Here is a 26,298-nt window from a genome sequence, read left to right as displayed (position 1 = left end):
ATATGACAAGGGTAGAACTTATACTCATCTTGTGTTTCATGAATTGATCAATAGTTTCTTCCTCATGAATAAGAGACAAGAGATTGTGACATTCAAATGAGACTGAGATAGCTCTATTGTACTTAATATGCTTGAAGAAATCCATAAATGAAAAAGACACCCATCTATTGAGGATTGTCTCACGCCTCTCTGAATAATGGACATGAAATAGATGATAAAATACTTAACATTTTTACTCCAGGCAAATAAATAATAGAAGCCTCTAGAAAACCAATATGTCTATGACAGAAAGATTAGAACCATCAGATGGTTTCTAGACCTGTATTATGTGTTCTAGAAAGCTTCAGAGATGTAAGCCTCTTTGTCAGAAACTTAAGAAGCCACCTGATAAATTGTAAAGGTTCTACTTTCTATATTTTTCAGTTCATTTCAAAAGGGCCAACAAATAGGAATTGTTTGCCGGAGTATTACCTAATTTGAGTTGAATAGAAAACTAACATGAGCCATTTTGGGTATATTAATCGGGGTTGTCCACATTTAATAAATATTGTAGAAACAAATAGATGTAATACTAGTGCTCCCGCCACCGACTGGTGGTCAATCCTTTTATTAACACTTATTGATGCCGCTGCTGGGTTCGTACGGGTGGATTGCTGACCCCCGAAATATATATATAGATTTAAGAGCTGTAAACCCGCGCTGACTAAAAGTGCTCAAATATGTCCAATATTCCTGGTTTATATATATTATTACTTAGTCACAGTTAGAGTATTTACCTGCCCCAGGCGTGCTCAGGTAAGCCAAATTACATACAAGCTGGTTGGTACTTGCTCCAGCCGGTAGCTCGCGCGTGTGGGTAGAAGCCGCTTGATGTTGTCAGGGAGACAGCTTCTTCTGTGTGACGTCACACTGTGCTTGCTATGGATGCCTCCTAGGTCCACACAGCTGCCGACGTGCTATGGATGCCTCCTAGGTCCACACTACCTCCGACGCGTTTTGAAATTCACAGATTTCTTCCTCAGGGAGGACGTTGGACATATTTGAGAAATTTTAGTCAGCGCGGGTTTACAGCTCTTTTATCCATTTCAAAAATATTGAGCAGAAAAAAAAAAAAAAGCAAAAAAAAAAAACAATTACCTGTTAAATTCTGTGCTTTTGCAAAGTTGCCGCCCTATTGGTCCTCGCCACTATTTGTTTATTGTACTGCAGTGATGATATGAAATTCACCCAGGTGACCACTGCAGCCATTCACTGGTATCAGCAGTGGTCACAAGACTGCTAAGGCCAGTGATTGGCTGCTATGGTCATATAGGTGTACTGAACAGCACAGCTGCAAAGTAAACAAAGTACATCAGTGACCATTGGAGCCATTGAGCTAAAGAAGCTGTGGATTTAACCAGCGAGTTACTGTTATTTATATGTCATTTATATATCACCTTCTCTTAGACAAACCCTTTTAATTGTTCATTGTATAACATGGTCCATTTTTAATCTTTAAATATGTAGGACAAAATATCTTTGCCATGTGGTCAAATGTAACTTTTTTTAGTGTAATGTCTTCTTTCATATCATTTTCACATTATCATTATGTTATTTCTATAACTGACTTTTTCAGAACACTTTTGGTCTCCTTATATGAATTATTCAGAGTTTGTGCTGTTCATTGCGGGGAACTGGTGTGTCCTGTTGTGGATGTTTTTTAATTGTTTTTAATGATCGCCTGCTTGTTTTTTCTTTGCATCTATTGTGATTTTGTGATGTTATGTATTTTTAGTACCTGTGTACTTTGACTTTTGTATGGATCCTGAGATGTTTGCCACAAGATTACCAGATTTTTTGTGATACTGTGTCACAAGATTTCTGCCCTATATGTGTCTAAATGCAGGTACCCAGTGGTTGTGATGTGAGTGTGTGTCAAAGATTTTTATAGCACGTCTCAATATTGTCTGATGAAATAAGTGATTGGATAAATGCATGATTGGCGGTGGTCCTACCGCTTTTCTACCCAGTTTCAATGTTGCTGCTCCATTCAGGTTTATGGGGCGGTCAGAGATAGCTGACTAGCCGGAGTAACTCCTGCTGAATGGAGGAGCAGATATTTATTCATGAGAGAGAGCTAATTAATTACTTTTGATTCTGTACCCAAATCAAATTTCTTGGCTGAATCAGACCCAAAATAAATTTTTGGGAAATTTACTAATCTCTAGTATGGCCATATCACCATAGCTGATCACCAAGGTACTCTGAAGATGAACCCATAGCGGTCAACCAAAGCAGGCTGGATTCAATTTGAAAAGGGGATGTCTTTTTAGGATAATCCTTTCAATGGATTTTTTTTTTATAGTATCGCTGTATATGAATCAATTCAAACATTATCTACAGTATTAAAATTAATACTCCAAAATTAAAGAGACAAAATGCAGAGGAGGATAACTGCTCACAGTTTACAGAGAAACTGTATCCCGTCTGTAGCCTTGATGCTCAGCGTCACATAGGTAGAGTAATGTAATTATCCCCTTCAATGTGGGATGGCAGAAGAGATTATATCTCTGTATAAATAGAATGTAGACATGAACTCTAAAAATTGTCAATTTATTTGAAAGACATGGGTCTTTATCTTGAATGCAGGGTAAGATAACACCACAGCATGCATTCTTTCTGGCTGATGTCTTGTAAGGAGAAAAAAAAAAAAAAGGTTTCTAGGTTGACATCTTTGCCTTCTGTAACATCTTGGCTGAGATGACTGGGAGAGATGACATAACACTGGGAGCAAACGATATTGTGTTGATAGAATAAGGGCTAATAGAACAGTCGGACATAGCAGTTATGTGCTGCAGGGTACGTACCGCAAACCGAGCAAGGTCTTCTTTGATATGTGACATAGATATAGCTGGTTTGTGCAGAAGTTATAGATCTATACTGTGTTGTTGGTAGGATGTGGTGAGATGATAGAAAATGGCCATGTGAATTCTTGTGAATCTTATAGAACTTCCATATAAGCAGTAAAGGTTGTTAAACTGTTGGGAGGATTGAAAGATCTGTAAATAAAAATACAACATATTAAAATCTAAGATTGTACTAATATTTATTTTTGCCCAACTAGCAATGCTATCATTATAATCAATAGGGATCCAGCGGTGTGCAGCGGTATCTGCCTATGACACATACAGTACCATCGGTAGTCTGTTCAGTCTTAGATTTATTTTAGCGCAGATGTAACATGGTACATAAGGCTGAAAAAAGACATTTGTCCATCCAGTTCGGCCTGTCATCCTGCAAGTTGATCCAGAGGAAGGCAAAAAAAAAACTATGAGGTACAAGCCAATTTTCCCCACTCCAATCAGGCAATCAGAATAATTCCCTGGATCAACGACCCCTCTCTAGTAGCTATAGCCTGTAATATTATTACGCTCCAGAAATACATCCAGGCCCCTCTTGAATTCCTTTATTGTACTCACCATCACCACCTCCTCAGGCAGAGAGTTCCATAGTCTCACTGCTCTTACCATAAAGAATCCTTTCCTATGTTTGTGTACAAACCTTCTTTCCTCCAGACGCAGAGGATGTCCTCTCGTCACAGTCACAGTCCTGGGGATAAATAGATGATGGGAGAGATCTCTGTACTGACCCCTGATATATTTATACATATTAATTAGATCTCCCCTCAGTCGTCTTTTTTATAAAGTGAATAACCCTAATTTTGATAATCTTTCAGGGTACTGTAGTTGTCCCATTTCAGTTATTACTTTACTTGCCCTCCTCTGAACCCTTTCCAGCTCTGCTATGTCTGCCTTGTTCACAGGAGCCCAGAACTGTACACAGTACTCAATGTGTGGTCTGACTAGCGATTTGTAAAGTGGTAGGACTATGTTCTCATCACAGGCATCTATGCCCTTTTTGATGCAACCCATGTGGACCTACACTTTTTCCTCAAAAGGTGTTTGGCCTGCTAAAGACTAAGCAATTGTTTGAGACTGATCGGAATTAAAGTCCATTTTTATAGAGTGTATTTTCAAAGAAATAAGCCTATAACATTTTCCCCATTCTACGGTCTTAGGGCCAGATTTATCATTAGCTCAAGTCAGAATAATGGAGTGATTTTTTATTTTTTTTTAGCCTTTTACTGGCTCTGCACTATGCTCACCAATTTTCTGAAAGTGGGTGTGTTTCTTATGTAAATTAATCTCTAGACAGATTTACTATTGCAACAATTTAAAAAGTTGCAAAAAAGTCGCAAAAAAATGTGCAAAATCACTCCAGTGAGGACCATGCTTATCTTATGCGACTTTTTAAAAGAACATGCAACTTTTTCATAAAGACGTGCGACTTTTGTAAATTCGCTTACTGACGGATAAACTGCTACCGTCAAGCCACATTTATTACAGTCTTAAAGGGCCGATCATAAATCTGACTTGGCTAAAACTGACTTTAGCCATATGTGAAAGTGGAGTGAGCTGTCAGAGTCATGATAAATCCGGCCCGAAGTCAGTCATTCCAGTTGTATGACAATGTAAAAAGTTTATAAAAAATATTTTAAACTAAAAAAAGCCTAATGTACGGTGGTCTAATCATAACATAACATTTTCTTGTCCTTGCTGTAATTTGGTGTAGGTACATACTGTATGTTGACTTGGTTTGCCAAGCAACTTTGAAATCAGTTTTCCTTCACTACTGTAAAAATGACAAGACTTACTATTGCTTCATTTTGTGAAACCCATGATCAGTATCTAGGCACACTTTATATTATACAAAAGAACTCATCTCTTTGGATCTACATGGTGACATAGTTTTTCAATAAAGTAAAAGCTGTTTTGCCTCTTCTATATAGAATTTTCTTGAACCCTCCTCCCTTCCTCTCGAGAAAATCCTGCATATGCCCCTGGCCCAAGTAACCCTATGTTTCCTAAAAGCCTTTGTTAAGTGGGTCCTAAGGGCTTCATAAGTGGAAAACTTCATAAATTTTTCTTTGAGAGAAGAGAATCAACAGATCAATCACCCTTTTAGGATTATCAGATGTGTTTCACATTCATTATTCTTTCTTTACACAGCCTCATTCTCTGTAATCAAGTCATAGGGGCACATTTATTAAGACCAGCCTCTAAATAACTTCGGTGGGTCCTCTGCCACTTTTAAATACAAGACAGCTTCTTTACTATCTTACGTTTAGACCATTTTCCACGCCTAATACAGGCATATCAAATGGTAAATGAGATGGGCTTACCGTCCTATCTCCTTCCCCACCACACCCCTTTTTTTAGACCTGGCGTGGGCAGGGAGAAGTCACATACTGTATTGGGGCAAAAATGACCTTTGCCCCACAATCTACCCCAGAAATGCGTAAAATTTAGTCATATTTTTTATTGACAAATGACCGCCTTAATGTTTTAGATGATAGGGGCTTCAAACTTTAGTTCTAAAACCATTTAAAATTTTAAAAAGTCCTACTTAGCTGCCCATGTACATTAGAGGTGTATCTGTTGAACATGCTTATTGTTGGTGGAGTTGGCTAACTGTCTAGTGTGTATAGTAGGCTCCATATATTCCCCAGTGACTTATGTTAAGGGAGATAAGGATTGGGCATGTTGGGTTCAATAGCCCAATTCTTTTATTGGCTGAGAGATAAGATGATGCTCTCCAGCTTTCTCCACTCTCCCCTTTCACTGCTCAGCCAAGTACAGCATGCATATAGATGAGAGGATCAGAAGAGATCAGCCATTAGGTATATCATGTATATGGCCAGGATGATAGAACCACCAGTTTGAAAGAGTTGCACCATTTGGAGTATTTACAGATATTTTCATATTGGTGACCATCTGATGTTGTGGAAACCACATATACTGTAGGTCAATGTACAGCTACTGAGAAACAACATGTGGTAATGCATGTCTCTGATATTATAGACCTTCTTTATGAAAAGTCTGTACCAATCTACCCCTTTACTTTAGAAGCAGCAGCTTCCCTAATATAAAAATTAAAGACTATAAGAAACCACAATAGAGTTTCATGATGTGTACCTTTGTACTTGCACTTAGCCTGCCACATTTGTGTTGATGTGGTCAAAAAACTTGTTGGTGTATTCTAATATTTTTATCATTTACACAATTGAGGGAGGGGGGTGATTCCATGTATACAGTAATTTTTATGTTTTATTTTTAGTATGCCAAAAAGTTTAAGGAAAATGAGTCATTTTTATGTATTGTCTATGTTAGGTTGAGTTAATGAATACAGATTTAGGACACATCATAATTTCAGGATCTTTTTCCTAAGGTCTTTTCGACAGGAAATTGGTTTGCTTGAGTATTTACAAAGAACTTTTAGTGGTTGAAAGTGAAACTCTGTCTAGCTGCTTTGCAATCCAAAATCTTTTTTTTTTTTTTTCGTTATCTAAGGAAGCTTGAAGACATTATTTTCAAGCCTCGAGGGTGCTTTTGGGTGGATCTTGCCTTACATAAGTACTGATCTGTATCAGCAATTCTGGAAACATCTACATTTTGTGTGGTAGCTGAATAAGCATGGTGTCACCTTAATTACTATAGTCCAGATGACCTCTTTATGTTTCTGACTTGCAGCTGTGTCAGGAGCAACCCAGATTATTCTTTGTATTGCCTCTTGTTTTAAATTGTTCCAAGTATGCAATTTAAATTGAAAAGAAATAAAATATGTATGAACATTAAGTATAACTATGTGTGACATTATAATAAAGGAATGGAGCGTTTCTCCACAGCAACACAAGTCACTTCCATCAAGTCAGTTGGGGGATGGTTCTTCTGATTCACTTTATGTTAACTGAACAGCTCTAAGCTTGACAAAATAATTATTTTGAAATATCATGCTAACGACATATTTTGAAAAAGTATTTAAGGAGCTGACTGCTTCAAACAACCTCAGTGCTCATGCCTTATTAGAGTTTGTTGTGTTAGCAAGCCAAGAACGATGACCAGTGAGGCTCTCAGCACACGAGGCATGGTGGATTGACTTTAATGGGCACCCTATTATGCTCTATTCTCCCTTCTGTATTAATGCAGAGAGAATTAGCTTTTACAGTGAGGTTCCTTCATAGAAAACAGCTTATCAAGATTGATTCCAGCTGTGTTAGCCCTATGAGGAGGTCCTACAGTCTGAAACAGAGTTGCCCAAATTGGATAATCAATTTAAACCCCATCATGTGAAGATCAAAGTTCATGCATGTACTCATCAATCAAGTCTGCTTTCCTGTAACCTATTAGATTACTGATAATTTAACTTGTTTTAAGAACTTACCATTATGTTCAAGCAGGTATTTTCTAGAATGTTTATCTACATTTATATCACCACTTAGTTGTCATAGTTTATTCCAAAAATGCACAAAACATGGTAACACATTTTTGTTCATGGCATCACATTTAAGCGACACACCTTTTCACACAGTTATACCTCTTTCCACTAAGTCATACATATGACGTAGTCTGCAGGCAGAATGTCATTCAGGGATAGTGATGAGCAGCATAGGCAATATTCGTTTTCACAATATTTCACACATTTTTGGCCTAATATTTGCACTAAATTTGCTAATTCCAGAATTTGTGATCTCTAGTCATAATTTTCTTGATTGCGAAAATCAGAAATGTAATATGCGCTTATTGCGTGCACGATACAGGCGTGGGTCACTTTTGCTAAATTTTTTCAAGCTGCTAGAAGTTTCCTGAGACTGGAGAACATGCACAGTACAGTAATTCCTATCACACTACCTAACACCCTGCACTGGAACCTATCAGCTACACTATATCAGGATATAACCTACACTGACTATCTCCCACTAACTAGCTGTATTATATATGAGCTAACTAACTAACTAATGTAATGACACAGCAAAGCACACAGCACAGCAATGACACTGCTCTCTCTCTCAGAACTGCAAAAACAGCAGAAAATGGCTACTGGGGAGGTTCTTATATAGTAAGGGGTAGGCAACTTTCATATTGGTTGCTAGGGATGTTGCTAAGCTCAGACAAAGACATTGCAGATTTATTATTGGCCCACAAGCAAGAAGGGAGGTTACTGATGAAAAAAAAATCTTTGCAAATTCTCTAAGTGCCTATATTCGTAATAAAAATTAGCGATTAGAATATTCACAATCAAAACTATTCAGGAATTTGAAGTCAAAGAGGTGGTCCTATCAGTGGTTGACAGCCTTCCCTCTATGACTGTACATACAGAGATAGCTGTCTATTATTGACAGGACCACCTCCTGGATTTCAAAGCGTAAAATAAGCAGGAATTCAATTGAATGAAATACAAACTATACTCAATAATTTCCCATAAAACTATATACCAATCTGCTTAGCTCCTCCTGCTATATAACATGCTGCCTTTAGAGCAGACATCATGTTCAACGTGACAGGTTACCTTTAACTTAACACTAATAAATGAGCACCCTACATTTTCCATCATAACACAGATGATATAGATGGAAACATTTTTTTTCCAGAATTTTACTTGGTTACATTTATGTTTAAGTCTTTGAGCTCATTGTTGTCTTCTAAAGTGAGGAAAGAAAGGTAACAACTGGTCTGATTATATTGGTGAATCAAAAAAGTTGGGTGACCTTTTGATTCTATTCAGCAGATAATCTGACAAATCCACCTGAATGCCTACTATAGTACTGCACCCTATGAGCAGAGCTGAATGGGTAGAGGAGTGGGTAGAGTATTTCCTATTACTATTGTAACCATTATTATCAAAAATGTATTTTATGGATAAACAGAGGAACCATCTCATTTCTCATTTTGGAGACAAAGTCTTGCTTATTTGCCACATCAGATTAAAATAAACATTTTAACTAAATTTCCCAGGAATTGCAGATATGACTTTTACATATTTTCATAGGAGTTTTGGTGCGACTGGCTGGCATGCCGCAGTTCTATTTTTGTCCATGGATGACGCTTGCGTGATTTTATCTCATAAGTAGGTTAACATCAGAACTGCAGAACTGCTGGAAATGTTTGTCTTTAACAAGGAATGTAAGGTATGCAAAAGTCTAAATGCTATCATATTTATTCACAAATTGGAGAATATTATTTAGCTATTAATAGATGAAGCATTTGCAGCTATAGGCTTTAAAACTCTAATAAAATACCTCAGTCCTAGTTAGGTTGCCGTTGGTTGCAGCCTCCATTGAGGCCTGGATCTTCGATGGAACCAAAAGGCCCCTCTACTCCATAGGAGAAAGTAGTATTGTAAATGGCACATCATATATGTGGCTTGATTTTTCATTAGGACTCAGGAGGTTCAAGTTATAGCTCAAGTCTTAGTTTCTTTTTTCTTTTGTCCATTGAATGGAGTATTTTGCATGAAGCTTTAAGATCTTAGCAGAATTAGCAAATGAAAGTTGATTAGGTGAGATACTCATGCAACTGGGAAATAAATAAGAATAATGGCAACCTAAGCACTAGAATTCATTGTAGTGCAGCTAGGGGAGAAGCTGGGACATGTGCCTCAAGTACTGGCTACCAGATGGAGAACCAACAAGTGACTGTACCTTGACCATGGTGTAAAGGAAAAGGGCTGGGGCAGAAACCTGAATCTTTGTCCCCCAAGTGATGGAAATGTTTCACTACAGTTATAGTTTCTTGTATCAAGTCTGAACTTGGTATTTGATTGCTAAGTTTAAGAAAGTGAAATAAAACAAAAAGAAAAGAAATAAAATGATAAAAAAAAGTGTTCGCTTTCTTTAACAACCCTGGTCCACCTTGGAGATGATTGATACAGTACAAATGTTTACTCTGCCATTTGAAATAAAATTCACCGTCTAGAAGCTGATGCCCTACAGAGCTCTGCCCATTGGTTTGATCATACATTTTTGCTTGCTTGACAGCATAAAGTTCATCAAGTCAGCCTTATCTCTAGTTAATAGCTAAATTGTATGAATATAGGTAGGAAAGAAATATTAAAACGAGAGGGACGAATCACTGTCGTTTCCTTTCCGCTCCTCTCATTTTCTGCTGATCATTATTATTATTATCTTATATTGAAATTTTCATTAAGAAAGATCCTATTCATTCGTTCAAATCCTGGGATGCTTTTTATTTGCAGTAGAATAGAACTTGAAAATTACTAAGCGCTGTCTTTTTGTTCCTAATAAAAGACACATGCCTTTGCTTGCCTCAAAGGAACTTTTGTAATGGTTCCATTTGTACAGCTAATGTACAGTCTTGGACAACAATTGTGAACACTTCCCCTGACACAATGGAGATGTCTTCAAATCTCGCTATTGCTCGGAAGATACAGCTTGATATGCATGATACTTCATTTATTTATTTTTGCTCATCTTTATTGGCTTGTGTTGTACATCCTTGGCTCAATTTCTAAATTGTGTAACTGATTTCATCTTTAAAATTTAACTGAATGTAACTGGAGAGTATTTTCTGGTTGGCATTCTTGCAGTTTTCCGATACCAAAGGAATATTTGATGTTACTGGGAATTTGTCCAATCTGCTTTGCTTGCTGTTCACTGTGCGAATATGTTGACTCAACTAATGACTAAGTGTCTGGTTTCTTGGACGTTTCATACTGTAGACTGGAATGTCTCACATGTTCTGACATACAATTGCGTCCCATCTTGCAAACTATCATATTCATGTTCTTATCAAGATTTATGTATTTATTTATTTTTTATATTTTTCTTTGGGGATAAATTATTGCACCACATTCATGAACCAGAGATAAGACAAGGAATTGCTGTTTCAACAGCGCATTACTTATTTATTTCCCTACTAATGCAATTTATCAGATATAAAATGAATTGCATCTCTGTCTTTCCCCACATAGCCAATTCATTCTGCAAACAACCATGAAATAAAACTAGAAGCCAACACTTCATGCCTGTAGCATAAGGAACCAATGGTGATAAACAGATGATCAGACGGCTTTTGTGGGAAAAGCCAAGACCTCTTTAATGATTTATCCAGTAAGGTGCTTTAATGTCCTACAGGGCAATTTCTAGACAAACATATGTGCGTCAGTGTCGTGCAGCAGCGAACGCTGATTTTCGGTGGCTTGTGAAGATATTTCTTTGTTTAATTTGTAGTGTCATTTTTTTTAAAGCAGTATGATGTGTAATTAGCATGTGGCTACAGAGGAAAGGATATCTATTAGCCGAGCCTGTAATTACTGCAGTGATGAATCACCAATATATGACAGATACTTTATTTTCTACGAGAAACTAGACATATAGTTTATTATGGAGCCAAGAAAGTCTTTTCAATTGTAAAAATGTGTTTTGTAATTCTGCCTTAAAGTTTTAAAAAGACAAATAAATACTCATGTAAAGATCAACAACTGCCACAAAAAAAAACTTATAATCAGAACAGGTAATGAGATAATTTATGGAGAAAGTAGGCATGTTAAAGAGGACCTTTCACTCGTATACAAACTAAAAACTAACTCTATCTGTGGGCAGAGCGGCGCCCAGGGGTCCCCCTGCACTTACCAGTATGCCTGGGCGCCGCTCCGTTCGCCCGGTATAGGCTCCGGTGTCTCAGCTCCGTCTGTTGTATTGGACTGATTTTTTTGTAGGAGGCGTGTCCCTTGCTGCAGTGCTGGCCAATCACAGCACACAGCTCATAGCCAGTCTATGAGCTGTGTGCTGTGATTGGCCAGCACTGCAGCAAGGGACACGCCTCCTACAAAAAATCAGTCCAATACAACAGACGGAGCTGAGACACCGGAGCCTATAACGGGCGAACGGAGCGGCGCCCAGGCATACTAGTAAGTGCAGGGGGACCCCTGGGCGCCGCTCTGCCCACAGATAGAGTTAGTTTTTAGTTTGTATACGAGTGAAAGGTCCTCTTTAACACCATGTCTAATGATTGTCCCTCACTAGCCCCTTCATTATCACATGTATAAATACAAATCTGCTTACCCTGACAACCCCCGATCTAGTAATATCTCCCCTTCCATCAACCAAATGGAAGAACACATGTTTATATATAATTTCTATAAGGAGACATTTAGGGGTGTTTTATACGCTGGTCTTAATAAACCCCTAAAATGGTGGTGGATCTGCCTAAGTTATGTAGAGGTGCCAGCTTCTAAATGTAACACAGCTTCCCAGCTGTCTTACATTTAGACCTTTTTCTACTCCTTAAACAGGCTTAGAAAATGGTATATCAGACGAGCCTGTAAGCCCGTCCACTTTCCCTCCCACGCCACAACCACTTATTTAGACCTGCCGTGAATGGGGAAAAGTCACAGATTTCAGCATTATAAATGAATCCCTTAGTCTCTCTAAGACCCCATTCAAACCTCTTATACACACATAGACATATAATATGAGCCATATTGATATACAGTACTAACTTAGTACTAACTTAGTAGCCCAGAAATTTGGCATACATTGCAAATCTATACAAACTAATGTAAAAGGGGTTTTCCAAGACTGTAATATTGACGATGAATTCTTAGGAGAGATCATCAATCCCTACCATTTTTCTAAGTCCTAATAGACAACTAAAAGGCAAAGGAAAAAAAATGTTTCACCCAGTTCATATTGGCAAACAGTTTTATAAAAATGGCATAAAAATATCTGTTCTGCCACATAAAAAGGAAAAAATGTATATGAATAATCTAATCATTAAACCAACATGTACTAAAAACCGCTCAACAGTGCAGTCCCAGGGGCTGCATATGTTGTAAAAAAAAATACCATCCTTAGGCTGAACTGCTGTTTTGATGGAGCTGAGGCTCACACTGTGTTTGCAAAAGGAACGGCAGTTCTTGTAAGATGGTAGAGTTGCATTTATGTCATTTGTTTGTAATGTAACATGGGATATTGACTAATATGGTTGTGACTTGATGTGTACACTGTATAGAAGGGCTTGGGAGGCCTGGACTAAAATATTTGTGTCATGCTAGTAACCACATAGGGCAGGGGTGAAAGAGCACAGTTGAGGACGTGGAAACAACCAAGTGAGGGAAGGGCGATGAGAGTTAACAGAGAAACAGGGAGAGAAAATGGACAGTTAGCGAATAGAGAGAGACAGTTAAAAAAAATGACAGTCAGACATAAGGGTTAACTGTAATATAGGGACAATCAAATAGAAGAAAGATGGATAAGATGACATGAGACATGGACAATGCAAGTAAAACAGAGGCAAAGAAGAGAAGTCCCTGCGTATCTGAGTTGACCTGTAAGAAGTGTATGTATATGCAGCTTCCGGTACACAGCAACTGTGATTAACAATGTACTTTTGTGTGGTATATGCATTTCCTGTATTAATTGTATGCAAGGTGTTAATAGGCTATATTTATATCCACCACTAAATGGGGGCTGGGGTTAACCTCTCTATATAAACTCATAACATTTTATATCTTATCAGACTAGTCTAGACCAGTTCTCTGTCAGGGCAGAGAGGACAGAGCATATTTTTTGTGAAAAAGCTGAATGAAGACCCATCCCTGGGTTAGACATCAAGCAGAGCAAAGCCCAAGGAGAACTTGTCATATTCAAGAAGCAGGTCAGATGTAAAAGAGGTGGTGTAGAGAGGATTTCTGTGGAGAATTGATGTCAGAAAAGAGCCACTAAGTCAATTTTTACACCTGTCGAGGAGTTTAAAGTCTAATGGTGCCTGGACACATCTTTGGAGCAGATTGATCACTTGTATAAAAGAAAATACCCATATCCCGCAGAGGACATTGTGTAAGCGTACATTGTAAAGCAACATTAAAGAAAAATCGTTAGGGTTAGCTTTGAAATTGCATTGCTATAAGTGAAGTGTTACACCTCATGTCGGAATGCCAGTGAAGTACAGTGTGAGGAAATTGTTTAAAAGAGACACCTTGGTCTATTAACCACCTTTGAATCCATGAAACCTAGAAAGTTATTTTGTGTCCCAGCTGTCAGTCCATGCATGCTGAGAGCTGAACTGATGTGCTTGATTAGAATCTTCAGTAAACAACCATTTGCTGTTGCCCTGGATTAATAATTTCTTGCATTGTTTCACTGCACCAACATCCACAGCTACATTAGGGGCTTTGCCTTTCACCTCATAATCAATCACTATCAAGGACACCGTGAACCAACACCAGGCAGAAGAACCCCAAGAGAAATATTCGAGTGTCTTTGAATAGTGTAATTATCATATAATTTTTCAGCATCAGCCTGCCTGATAGGAAGGCATCGGGGCAGCATGTGCAGATTCTGGGACAGCTTTTGTGCTGCAATACCCCTTTAATAGATACAAATTGTCCACCACTGTTTGATCACACTTGTTCTCTGCAGGCTGATAGTATTTTAAGTCCTATTCCGATCTTAATTCATTTAGCATCATCTGGTGTGCATTTGTACAGATATGGTGCATTGCCTGAATCCATACAATATGTAGCCACCCTTACATGGCTATAGCCAAATTTGTTTTTCCCCCCTTATTTCTGAGAAAATATGAGTAGAGCGACAACAACTGATCTCTACCGCAACAATAATAAAAATGATGGACAACAAAAATGGCCTAAATGATCACAAATGTCAAATGCTGGTCTGCTTTGCTAGAACTATTAGATATAAATGATTGAAACCATCTTTCTCCATGCCATTTACTTAATTATACTGATAAAATGACTGAACACAAAAAGAACTTTCTCCAATTACGTCTATTATGTGATAAACTGTAGTTCAATGTATTAAATGAACATTTTTCATGTGATTTAATCGGGCAGAACATTCCTTCTGCGCTTGTTTTTCCTCCATGCCCAAAAGTCCAGCCTTTTAAATCGTTCATCTGTTACATAGAATTAAATTAGGCATTTATTTAAATAGATCAAATTGGACTATAAGATGGTGCATAGCAATAATAGAAGACGTAATAAACAACAGGACATGAATGCTTGCACAGTTTGAAAGATTTCAAATTTCATCATGGATGAAATAATTGGCCTAGCATGCCGGAGAAAGAAGCCTGTATTTCCTTTCTCCAGCCTAGGCACTGTACCATTTGTGCAATTTGTACAAGAGGTTTGTTTATTAAACTTAAGTATAGCAGTACAAGTTAGATTACCGGCTGATTCATTGCTTTTTTATATATAGGTATAAGTAAATGTCATGGTGGCCTCCCGAAAGTAAGTAGCTAGAAATGCTTGGTAACAAATAATTCTCTGAATTGTTGTAGATGTACACTGTTATTTACTGAAAATTCTGGGTATCAGTAAAAATTGGATCTAGTCTTTCCTTCACCCAGGTCAAGGATGATTCAGTTTGCCAACATAAGCCTGTATCAAAATACTTTGGCAAAGGCAGAACGACTTGTTGCCACTAGTGTTCAGCGAGCACCAAAGTGCTTGTGTGCTCGGGTAGAACACTTTGCGATGCTCGGGTGCTCTACCGAGCACCCAAGCACAATGGAAGTCAACGGGAGAACCCCAACCACCCCCTGCTCTTAACAGGGGAGGGTGTTGAGACTCTAGTTCCGCTTAGGAGTCCCTGCTCTGACTCCATATAAAGCTATATCCATATATGGAGTGAGTGCTTGGGGACACCCCAGTGTATTTAAATCAAATTTCTTTAAAGTTTCTGCCAAGATTTAAACTCACAACATTGTACATTAGAGGCAAGGAGCTTATTCGCTCAGCTATAAAGCTGAGTGATAAACTATGGCAGAAAAACCTCATAGTAGTTTCTGATTTAGTGAGTATTCCTATTCCGCAGAAGACTTCTTTTATATTTCTATGTAGGTTAACATACAGCTAATTAGTGTAGTGGTTAACGTCCTTGCCTCTACTGTACAAGCTTGGGAGTTTTAATCCCTTTAGAAGCAGAGATTAAATGTAAAGCGTAATTACTGGAAAAATATATATTTAGATAAAATCATACCTTAATATATATAAATGCATAATATGTGGGAAACTATTACTGATGTTTTTAGCCATAATTTATTTACATATTTTATTACATATTATATATTCTAAAAATATAATAATAGATATAAATATATTATGGCTAAAAGCTTTTATATATATATATATATATATATATATATATATATAGATATGAAAAATGGCGGCACTGACTGCTATACAGAAAAAATAGGGTGCACGTTCCAGGGGAATCGACTCCTTACCCCAATCAATGAATCCAGAAAAAAGGACGGCACTCCGGTCTTGAAAAGGTAAAAGTGGTTTTAATCAACCTTGCGGTACAACGTTTCGGCTCCAATACTGAGCCTTTCTCAAGAAAGAGAAAGGCTCAGTATTGGAGCCGAAACGTTGTACCGCAAGGTTGATTAAAACCACTTTTACCTTTTCAAGACCGGAGTGCCGTCCTTTTTTCTGGATTTATATATATATATATATTTATATAAAATTTTCTGAAATGTTTCTGCCAGGATTCAAACTCCCAAGCTTTTACATTAGAGGTAAGGATGTTAACCACTACACTATATAGCTACATGTTAAGCTGCACAGAAATATAAAAGAAGTCTTCTGCTGAATAGGAATACTCACTAAATCAGAAACTACTATGAGGTTTTTCTGTCATAGTTTAGTGTTCAGCTATCCTATAGCTGTTCCAATCCTGGCATTAGAAGTTTTTTAGAAATTGATGCTAAATGACATTTAAATACACTGACTTGAGCACCGCGCTTGAGCACACATGGTGTTTGGCCGAACTCTGCGATGTGCCGAGCATAGTGATGCTCGAGCTGAACTGGTATTTGGCCGAGCATGCTCGCTAAACACTAGTTGCTACCCTTTCATGAACTCAGCATCAAGGGCAAACGGCTGGCCAACCTATCCTCCCTCCAGTTACGGCCCCAAAGTAGCATACATGTCCCAAATATTACATTAGATAAAAGATTACAGACAAAGTCAATTGACAAGTATGATTTGGGTAGACCTGGCACATACTTTATTCTTTCAAGACTGCACCAGTTTGGTCTTTGTTGTGGGATTGATATCCTCAATTTATCATTAAACCTCTTTCAGCTATTTAATTCTTAGATCTAAAGGAAAATTGAATTGCATGCCACTCTCTCTTTGCCCTTTAGTAGTGGCCTTGTTCTCTGAGATAGAAGGTATATTAACATATATCTGCTTGAGGTTATGTGTGGTCAGAAACCTGATCAGTGTTAACAATCTACTTTTAATAGAGCAATGCTACAGCTATTTTGTCTAGACTTGCCGATAGTGAAGGTTACCATCTTGATTTCTGTCTAGGAGAATTGAGGAAGCATTTCTAGATAAGCCCCACCCCAGCTGAAATCTTGAGCATGATCAATACTCAAGACTCTGATTAGGAGACATGATGATACATTCCCAGTTAAGACTCACCCCAGCAGAAGTATCAAAGCTCATTACTTTAAAGGGGTTTTCTTGGCGTACAATATTGATGACCTTTTCACAGTATAAGTAATCAATATGAGATCAGTGGTGAGTTGGGGACAAAAAAAAAACCACACAAGTAAAAATTACTTGCTAAAAGAAATGTGTATACCGCATTGCTCAATACCAATTGACTAACAGCTAACATCTGGAGGTGACTGTTTAAAAAAAATGCGCCAGAAAATGCAAGTAAAAAAAGTGGCAAAACCTGAAAAAATCTGTAAAAACAGACTAAAATAAAAAAATATATAAAAATGTGTTTGGTAGTGAGAGTCTATAGGGTGATGTACAAGTAGTGTCTGAAACTTTTCTGGCATATAAAAGTCACACATTTTGTCACAAATGTCATTTTGCACCAACATTTTTGACTTTTACATTTTTCTGCCACTTTTACAAACACTGCGGTGGAGTTGGACCATGGATGGTCACTCGTAACCTGACATATTTATGAAGATGTGCTTTAGAAAACTGCCACAAGTTATGACTACCTCTGCTGGTACACAAAACTGCCGAAAATGTGACAGAATTAATCAGACTACCGTAACTACTGTATGTGACCACTACTATTGGACTGTAATGGCAGACATTAGTGGTTGTCGTGCAGCATTAAGAAGTCTCAAAATACCTTCAACAATGACTTAAAAATGACTTAAAAATGAATTCTCATTAAAGGAAACTCAAGACCTTATTTTTAAAAAAGGAATGCTGTGTGAACATAAAATTGCTGCTTGTTATAATTATGTATATAGGAGAAGTACAAAAAATATTAAACCTGAAATAAGTAATAAGTCTGAAATAGAGAGTCCATACGTCTATGGAAAAACAGCATGCTATAAAAGACATGTCTAGGTTTGAAAAGTGGACAAAAACGAAAGGTGACAGAGTAGTGAAGTGTATCCTGGACAGCCCTGCCCTGCACTGACCATTCTTCAGGCAAAATTGACTTCTAAGAAAGCAATTTATGTAATAAATAAGACCCGCCGAAATCAATAAGAAATACCACAATTCAATATAATGAAAAAGAGGTCATTTCCTGATAAAGGGCTGGATTTGTGATATGAGTCATGAGTAATCCAGGGGGACTCAATATCAGTCATGTTATTGATCTCTACATCTTCTTATTAAATAATTATTGACCGTTTTCCCCTGTAAATAAACGCATCCACGGTGGGCATTGTAATGTAAGCCATATACTGTAGATACTATACACAAAATGATTCCAATCCAGAAAAAAATGCACTTTTTGTAGAGTGGCCATGATTTTTTTTATTGGGTATAAAAATGTAGCAAAACTGGTGTAATGGAACCAAATTTGTCATACAGAGTATAACAAAAGTATAATGTATGATTATTTTATTTTATTTTTCTTTACTTAGGACTGCAAGTAATTTCACTAACTTAAAGGCTAAAAACACCTTTGGAGGAATTTCTTGATGATTACATTTTATTCATTTTGGACTAAATATTGTTTTCTCAATCTGTCTTTATTAAAATTGTTCAACTGTTTTTGTCCTACCGGTTTACATTTCAGCCAAGATGCAAAATATCTTTCAGTTTCACACAGAGCCATCATGTGGTTGGCTTTCTAAGGGCTAGATAGCCCTTATCTCTGAACTTGTGACAGCTCATAAACACTTAAGCCATATTCTTATAAGTTAGATTAGAATTTAATTACAATGAGTGTTTATGAGCTGTCAGGAATTCAGAAATCAGAACCTTCAGAAGGGTAGCATGATGAGACTGAAGCCAAGATATTTTGCAGCTAGGCTGAAATTTAACCTCGTGGGGCAAAAAGTGCCACTTTTTTTGATAAAAATATATTTTTTTTAAATGCAATCATAAAATATTGCTCCAGAAGGTGTTCATAGTATTTAAAAGGGTGAATGTTTAATACAAAGAGATGATAATGCTAAAAAAAAAAATGATAATAATTTTAAAAAGTGTTAAACCAACTCACCTATTCCCTGACACTTTATGGGCTCCTCATCAGTTTCTGATCACTCAGCTCCAACAATTACATGTCAGGACACAATTTGACCAGTGGCTTCTACAGGAGTGACTAAAGGTCCCATGTCTGTGTTGTCCCTGGCCAGGATTTAGAGAATTACAAAGGACTCGGGCAGCATTGTCCCTGGATTGGTATGAGATTGGGGAATGTGACTCCTTTAGTTATGTTATATTGAACTTTCTTTGTAAAAAAATAAAAATAATAAATTAATAATAATTGGGCCGGGCAACTATTCATGTACATGGCACCTCTGAGTTGATACCGAGCTACAACTCTCATAGACTTCTATGTGACTCTACTGTACTTCTGTATGCCTATAATTCCATGAGTGAGATTATCCATTCTCCTTGTAGCAATAATTTTAGAGGTGAATAAACTGATAAAATTGCTATGTGACAATGCAATGACACATGGAATGTCTTCAAAGCCATAGAGCGGAGCCTCAGGAACCTTATACACTTCCATAAGGCCAAAGACTTACTCTCTAACTTATCAAAATACAGAAAAGAACTTACCTGATTTTGCTGAGCTTTGATGAGTAAAACAGCTCAGCTTTGCCATGTCCAACAAAAAGCCCTGTTGAATACTGATGTAAAACCATCACAACCAGTGCCATATATAGAGAAGTAAGGACCCCATAGCAAGGATCAAACCAGGCCCCCCACACAAGACAGAAGGGTTTCCGCCATAACCCCTTACAATGACCCATGTGCCAATTTTTCTACTGCCTTGTTTGCTAAAAGTTGTTCCTTTAGAGGGCAGAGTACTGACCAAGTTTTCACCCCCAGTAGAAGAGGAGATGATCCCAACCGGGCCCCCTCTTGTCCAGGGTCCCATAGCAGTCGCATGGTCTACCACTATGGTAGTTACGCCCCTGATCGCATCAAACATTCAAATATGGCAATGATCTCTGTTCATTGCAGTTTGGTTATAGGTACATGATCAAAGCTTGATAATCCATCATACAGGTTATATATGGTGCTATTTTATGTTGTTGGATCGTTCTGTCCAGTTCCCAAATCTTTTACTGTCAATTTACAGAAGGTTTGGAATAAAAATTGAGCAATTCAGGACACTAAATGAATAGAATACTTTTTCACAATTTCTCCTGGGCAGAAAAAGAGAAGATTGCACCAATTCAACAGCAATATATCTATTTGAAAACAATGATGTAGTTTGAAACTTCTGACTTAATAATTTAGGTTTTCCCCTTACTTTACTGCCTGCGAGTTGCTATACTCAAAAATAAACTTTAATACTAAATACTAAAACTATAAATTTAAGTAACAAACATTAGAGTTAATGAAAACACTTTCATTTAAACCAAGCACATATATTGTAGTAGTAGTGGTGCCATTTTCAGTCAGGATTTGACCAAAGTTTTTTTAGTTTTTTTTTTTAACCATTTGGATTGTATTGGACATTATACATGTTATATGGAATTCTGCAGGGTACATCTAGTAGGTACATGGCAATTCTGGAGAGAACAGTATATGTGGCAATTCTGGAGAGCACAGTCTATTTTCCCATTAGGGAGTCAAAATGCCTGCATAATGCGGTGTTTACCATCATTGTACCCCTCAGATGCCGCGTTCATAACTGATCGCGGCATCTGACAGGAATATTACATTGGTTTAAAAAAATTGATAAAATCATATTTACCCTCGTCCATTTGATTGTGAAGAGTTGGCCACTGCCATCTTGATCTTGAAGATCTAGCGCAAAATCTTGCATGGCCTGTGATGACGTCATCACGTTGGCTGGCATGGTGAAATCATACATTATGGACCTAGAAAACATCTAGAAGGAATAATGGAGGAATACAACAAACATGTCAGGAGAGGCGACAACTCTATATAGCAATTATCACTGTTACCATAGGTATGTATTGTGTAGGTAGTCTAAGTATCCGGTAGTAAAGTCTTGGCGTGAGATTTCATCATATGCAGGCAATTTTGTGTACTGCAGGTAAAGTGGCTGTAGATTTAGGAGAACTTGAATAATTATTAGTTTGCTTTGTGTATATGTTTATTACAGTTTGGTAATGATTGGAGGAGATAAACATCCTCCGAGCAGATTCTTTCAGGCTGATTAAACTGTACGGTAATTCATCCTGTGTTCCTAATGTTATACAATTGCATAATTTCCTGCATAAGGCTGCATCATAATTGCTTCTAGTTCCCACTTGTTTGTGCTCAGCAGGGTCTAATGTGATATAATTCTGATATATACTATAGATATGTGGATTGCAAAAGAGTACATGTAGCTATAGGTAGTACCTTGTGCTTAATCTCTACTGGTCGGATGTGGGGAATATATATTGTGTCATATTAAGTGTTCTCCTCCTAGAAGATGTGGACTTGATTGTGAAATTATTTCTAAGGAAATGAATCATGCGTGAAGCTAGAGGAACAAATATGATACATTGTAATCAAGTTTCATAAATATGTTGTTGTTTTTTTTAACCATGCCATAATCTACATACAGTACACAAGATTTTGGCCAAAATGTATAGGCCTGCTCACAACACCCAGAGTGGGTATTTGTAGTGCAGCACCACATGGCAACCAACGCCGCCACAATACTGAAAAGTGATGCGACCCAGCTGTCCAACAGCACCCCAAGTGTCAGGCAAAGCCCCTTGCCACTGGGCCATGCCGATCCACAGGCACATCTACAATAGCAAACATGTGAACAGAAGTCAAAAGCTCATCTTTCCATGTGGTCTGAGGAACTACAAACTGAGACCAAGTAGGAGTTTATTAATCCCTTATGCAGTTTCCTGCTAGGCATTAGTTACATTTTGATCAAAATGATTAGTCCCACTCACCACATCAAGGTTGCCTCTATGGGTACTTTTGGAATTGGCTTTTACTCTTCAATGGAATCTAATAGATAGACCCAATTAATCCCTAAGAATCACATTTAAATTGAAAGAAACCTCACTTTTTTAGCTATAGATCTTGAATTTTCATCTGAAGAAAATCTAGCTGGTGACAACTCAAATAACTGACGTGTATTCAAATAACTTAACCCCTTATTGACACAACTAATTTTAGCATTAAGGACTAGTAAAAAAAATTCTGGTGATCCACCTTTTTAATTTTCTTAAATTTAGACCTTGAATTTTGCAGGACTAGTTGTACTTTTTTTTTTTTTAAACCATGTTGATGATAATTCATGCACAATAAAAACACTAATTTTTACAATATAATCAGCTTTTGTGTTGCTATATTTTAAGACCCAGAACATTTTTATTTTTCTGACAACATAACCATATGAGGGCTAATATATTATATTCCTCTTTTATGATAATAGTTATTCCTTTTAATAAAGCAAGTAACGGGTATCACTATAAAATCTGACTTCATATTTAGGAGAGACTATGTAAACTGGAAACATCACTGATGTTTGGGTGTGTGGGGTGCAAGTGTTGGCGGGACTTATGATGCCATGATCCACATGTTGGAAAACATCTTGGCCAGGGTATCAATATATGGCCTAATTTGACACAGAGAGGTGGTTAGATGTGCAAGTGCTCATCCTCTCACTCCTTTCCTGGACAAAAAGACCCCTATACAGTACATTGCAAAAGTATTCACCCCCTTGACTTTTTTCATATTTTTGTTAGATTACAGCCTTAAATTCAATGTTTTGTTAATCTGAATTTTATGTGATGGATCAGAACACAATAGTCTAAGTTGGTGAAGTGAAATGAGAAAAATGTATAAATAAAACTATTGTTTAGAAATAGAAAAAAGAAAATTGGCATGTGCGTATGTAGGAAGCCCATAAAAAGCTCTGGTGCAGCCAATTACCTTCAGAAGTCACATAATTAGTGAAATGATGTCCACCTATGTGCAATCTAAGTGTCACATGATCTGTCATTACATACACACGCCTTTTTTGAAAGGTGCCAGAGGCTGCAACACCTAAGCAAGAGGCATCATTAACCAAACACTGCCATGAAGACCAAGGAACTCTCCAAACAAGTAAGGGACAATGCTGTTGATTAGTATAAGTCAGGGTTAAGTTATAAAAAAATATCCAAATATTTGATGATCCCAAGGAGCACCATCAAATCTCTCATAACCAAATGTAAAGAACATGGCACAACAGCAAACCTGCCAAGAGACGGCCGCCCTACCAAAACTCAAGGACCGGGCAAGGAGGGCATTAATCAGAAAGGCAGCACAGAGACCTAAGGTAACCCTGGAGGAGCTACAGAGTTCCACAGCAGAGATTGGAGTATCTGTACATAGGGCGACAATAAGCCGTATGCTCCATAGAGATGGACTTTATGGCAGAGTGGCCAGAAGAAAGGCATTACTTTCAGCAAAAAACAAAAAGGCACATTGTGAGTTTGCAAAAAGGCATGTGGGAGACTCCCAAAATGTATTGAGGAAGGTGCTGTGGTCTGAGACTAAAATTAAACTTTTCGGCCATCAAAGAAAACGCGATGTCTGGCGCAAACCCAACACATCACCCAAAGAACACCATGTTTTTCAGCAGTCGGGACCGGGAAACTGGTCAGAGTTGAGGGAGAGATGGATGGTACTAAATACAGGGATATTATTTAGCAAAACCTGTACCACTCTGTGCGTGATCTGAGGCTAGGACGGAGGTTCACCTTCCAGCAGGACAATGACCCCAAACACATTGCTAAAGCAACACTTGAGTGGTTTAAGGGGAAACATGTAAATGTGTTGGAATAGCCTAGTCAAAGCCCAGATCTCAATCCAATAGAAATTCTGTGGTCAGACTTAAAGATTGCTGTTCACAAGCACAAACCATCCAACTTGAAGGAGCTGGAGCCGTTTTGCAAGGAGTAATGGGCAAAAATCACAGTGGTAAGATGTGGCAACTGCTCATAGAGACTTATCCAAAGTGACTTGGAGCTGTGATAGCTACAAAAGGTGACTCTACAAAGTATTGACTTTAGGGGGATGAATAGTTATGCACATAGAATTTTTCTGTTATTTTGTCCTTTATGTTGTTTGCTTCACAATAAAACAAAAAAACGAAACATCTTCAAAGTTCTGGGCATGTTCTGTAAACTAAATGATGCAAATCCTTAAACAATCCATGTTAGTTCCAGGTTGTGAGGCACCAAAATACGAAAAACAGTCAAGGGGGGTGAATACTTTTGCAAGGCATTGTATGTGACAATCAGAGAGTAAGTAAGATTTCAAATTGGTGGGGAAATGTGTGGGATGGTTAGCATGCACTAAACTCATGTTTCTCTCCCCCTGAGGTCATGAGAGAGGATGTTTTATAGCTCCATATATTTATTTATATTTTATTTATTGGCTGGATTGCTCTATGAAAACATGTATGCTATGTTAGAATGTGTAGATGTGTCCACTCTTACTTTCTTATGGCTTGAATTGTGTTTAGGACTCTAATTTCTCATGGAACCAATACAATAGTGTAAAATACATGCAAACCCCTTGACATACTGAAACACACAACATAACCACTGGGTGGTTGCACACAGAGGGATAGACATCTCGTGGCAAACTACTGTAAAATCATCTCTTTAAAAAAAATATATATATCTGGTCATCGCAAGCATGCATCTAGGGATATGTTAACCTAAGATAAAAAGTACAGAGGGACATATCTGCATTTAGATAAATTAATAACCACAAAGTAGTTGTATACATATGAACTATATTAGACAATCCCAAATATGAAGTCTGAAAATATCCAGACTCATAGTACATTAAAGTTGTTTGGTGTCGAAGACTCCGGATGTTCTAGTGCAGCTCAAGAACAATGTTCTGCTACTTCACAGCTTACTTCTGCTCTTTTATAATTTCAGGGATTGTAGTTTCTTAACTCATTAAACCTATCTAAGATGGAGCTGTTTTCATATCTTCTGTTTAATATCTAATTCGCAGGATTTGTTTCTCCTCTTCTGAGCCTCGTAGTAATCCAACTGTATGGAGTGTTTTATCCCAAGCTTTTGGTTAAATCTTGCATCTTTTATATTTTTTCACCCATCAGCTCAAGAAGGCAAATCTGCAAGTGTTTGCTTCTTTATCTCCAGTTCTACACAGACGTTTTTCATATTCAATCTTGAGCAGAGGACTTTTTAAAGCAGAAACTTTATTTAAAGAAAAGATTTAGCAATTCCACTGTGACTTTCAATTCATAAATCCAGTATTATTCCACATAAACAAATTTCCAAAGCGCCGAAAACTTGTAAAACATTTTTTCTTTAGAAATGTTTCTGTTATTACAGGAAAGACACACTGACTTTTGTGCAGACTGAAAAATATTACAGGCAGTTTTAGATAATTGCGCTCTTCAAAAATATAAAGATTGATTAGTTAGCTTCTCATGGACATTTTAGTCCAAGCGGATGTTAAAGGGATTGTCCAAGCATACTCTCCTGCCCAGGCTGACATTGGGAGTGAATAGATGCAACTACATGCTGGGTGGTTGGGTTGCAACCATTCACCATGCAGCGACTATCAAGCAAAGGTCCTATTCTTTTTAAAAGGACCCATGCTATGTTAATCTTTGGCTGTTGGACAACTGCCTCAGCAACCAACACGCCTAGCATGGTATCACATCTCTTTTATCCCAAAATCAAATCAGTTTGGAGAGTATACCTTAAAGGGAATGTGTCACCTATATTTTTTTATGCCAATTAAAACTCGATAGTTACACATATTATTTTTCTAATATGTCTAATATATATATATATAATTTTCAATATTGTAAAGCAGCCTTCAAGGGGATGCCTCATGAAAAATATTCTACATTTTTCAAACCAGCACCTGGATCTAAATGCTTTTGTAATTGCCTGCTTTTGTGAAGTTTAGTATACCCACTGAGTTATTTAATTTAATATATCTGTATAGTACCAAGTGGTCTTTGTCATTTTCCTTATTTTTCTGTCCACCTCATTGCTGAGGTGGATGCACATGCTCAGT

Source organism: Bufo gargarizans, chromosome 1 (assembly GCF_014858855.1).
Source record: "Bufo gargarizans isolate SCDJY-AF-19 chromosome 1, ASM1485885v1, whole genome shotgun sequence".
In the NCBI taxonomy this organism is placed as follows: domain Eukaryota; kingdom Metazoa; phylum Chordata; class Amphibia; order Anura; family Bufonidae; genus Bufo; species Bufo gargarizans.
The sequence above is the reverse complement of the archived record's forward strand: the minus strand, read 5'-3'. Positions refer to the sequence as shown.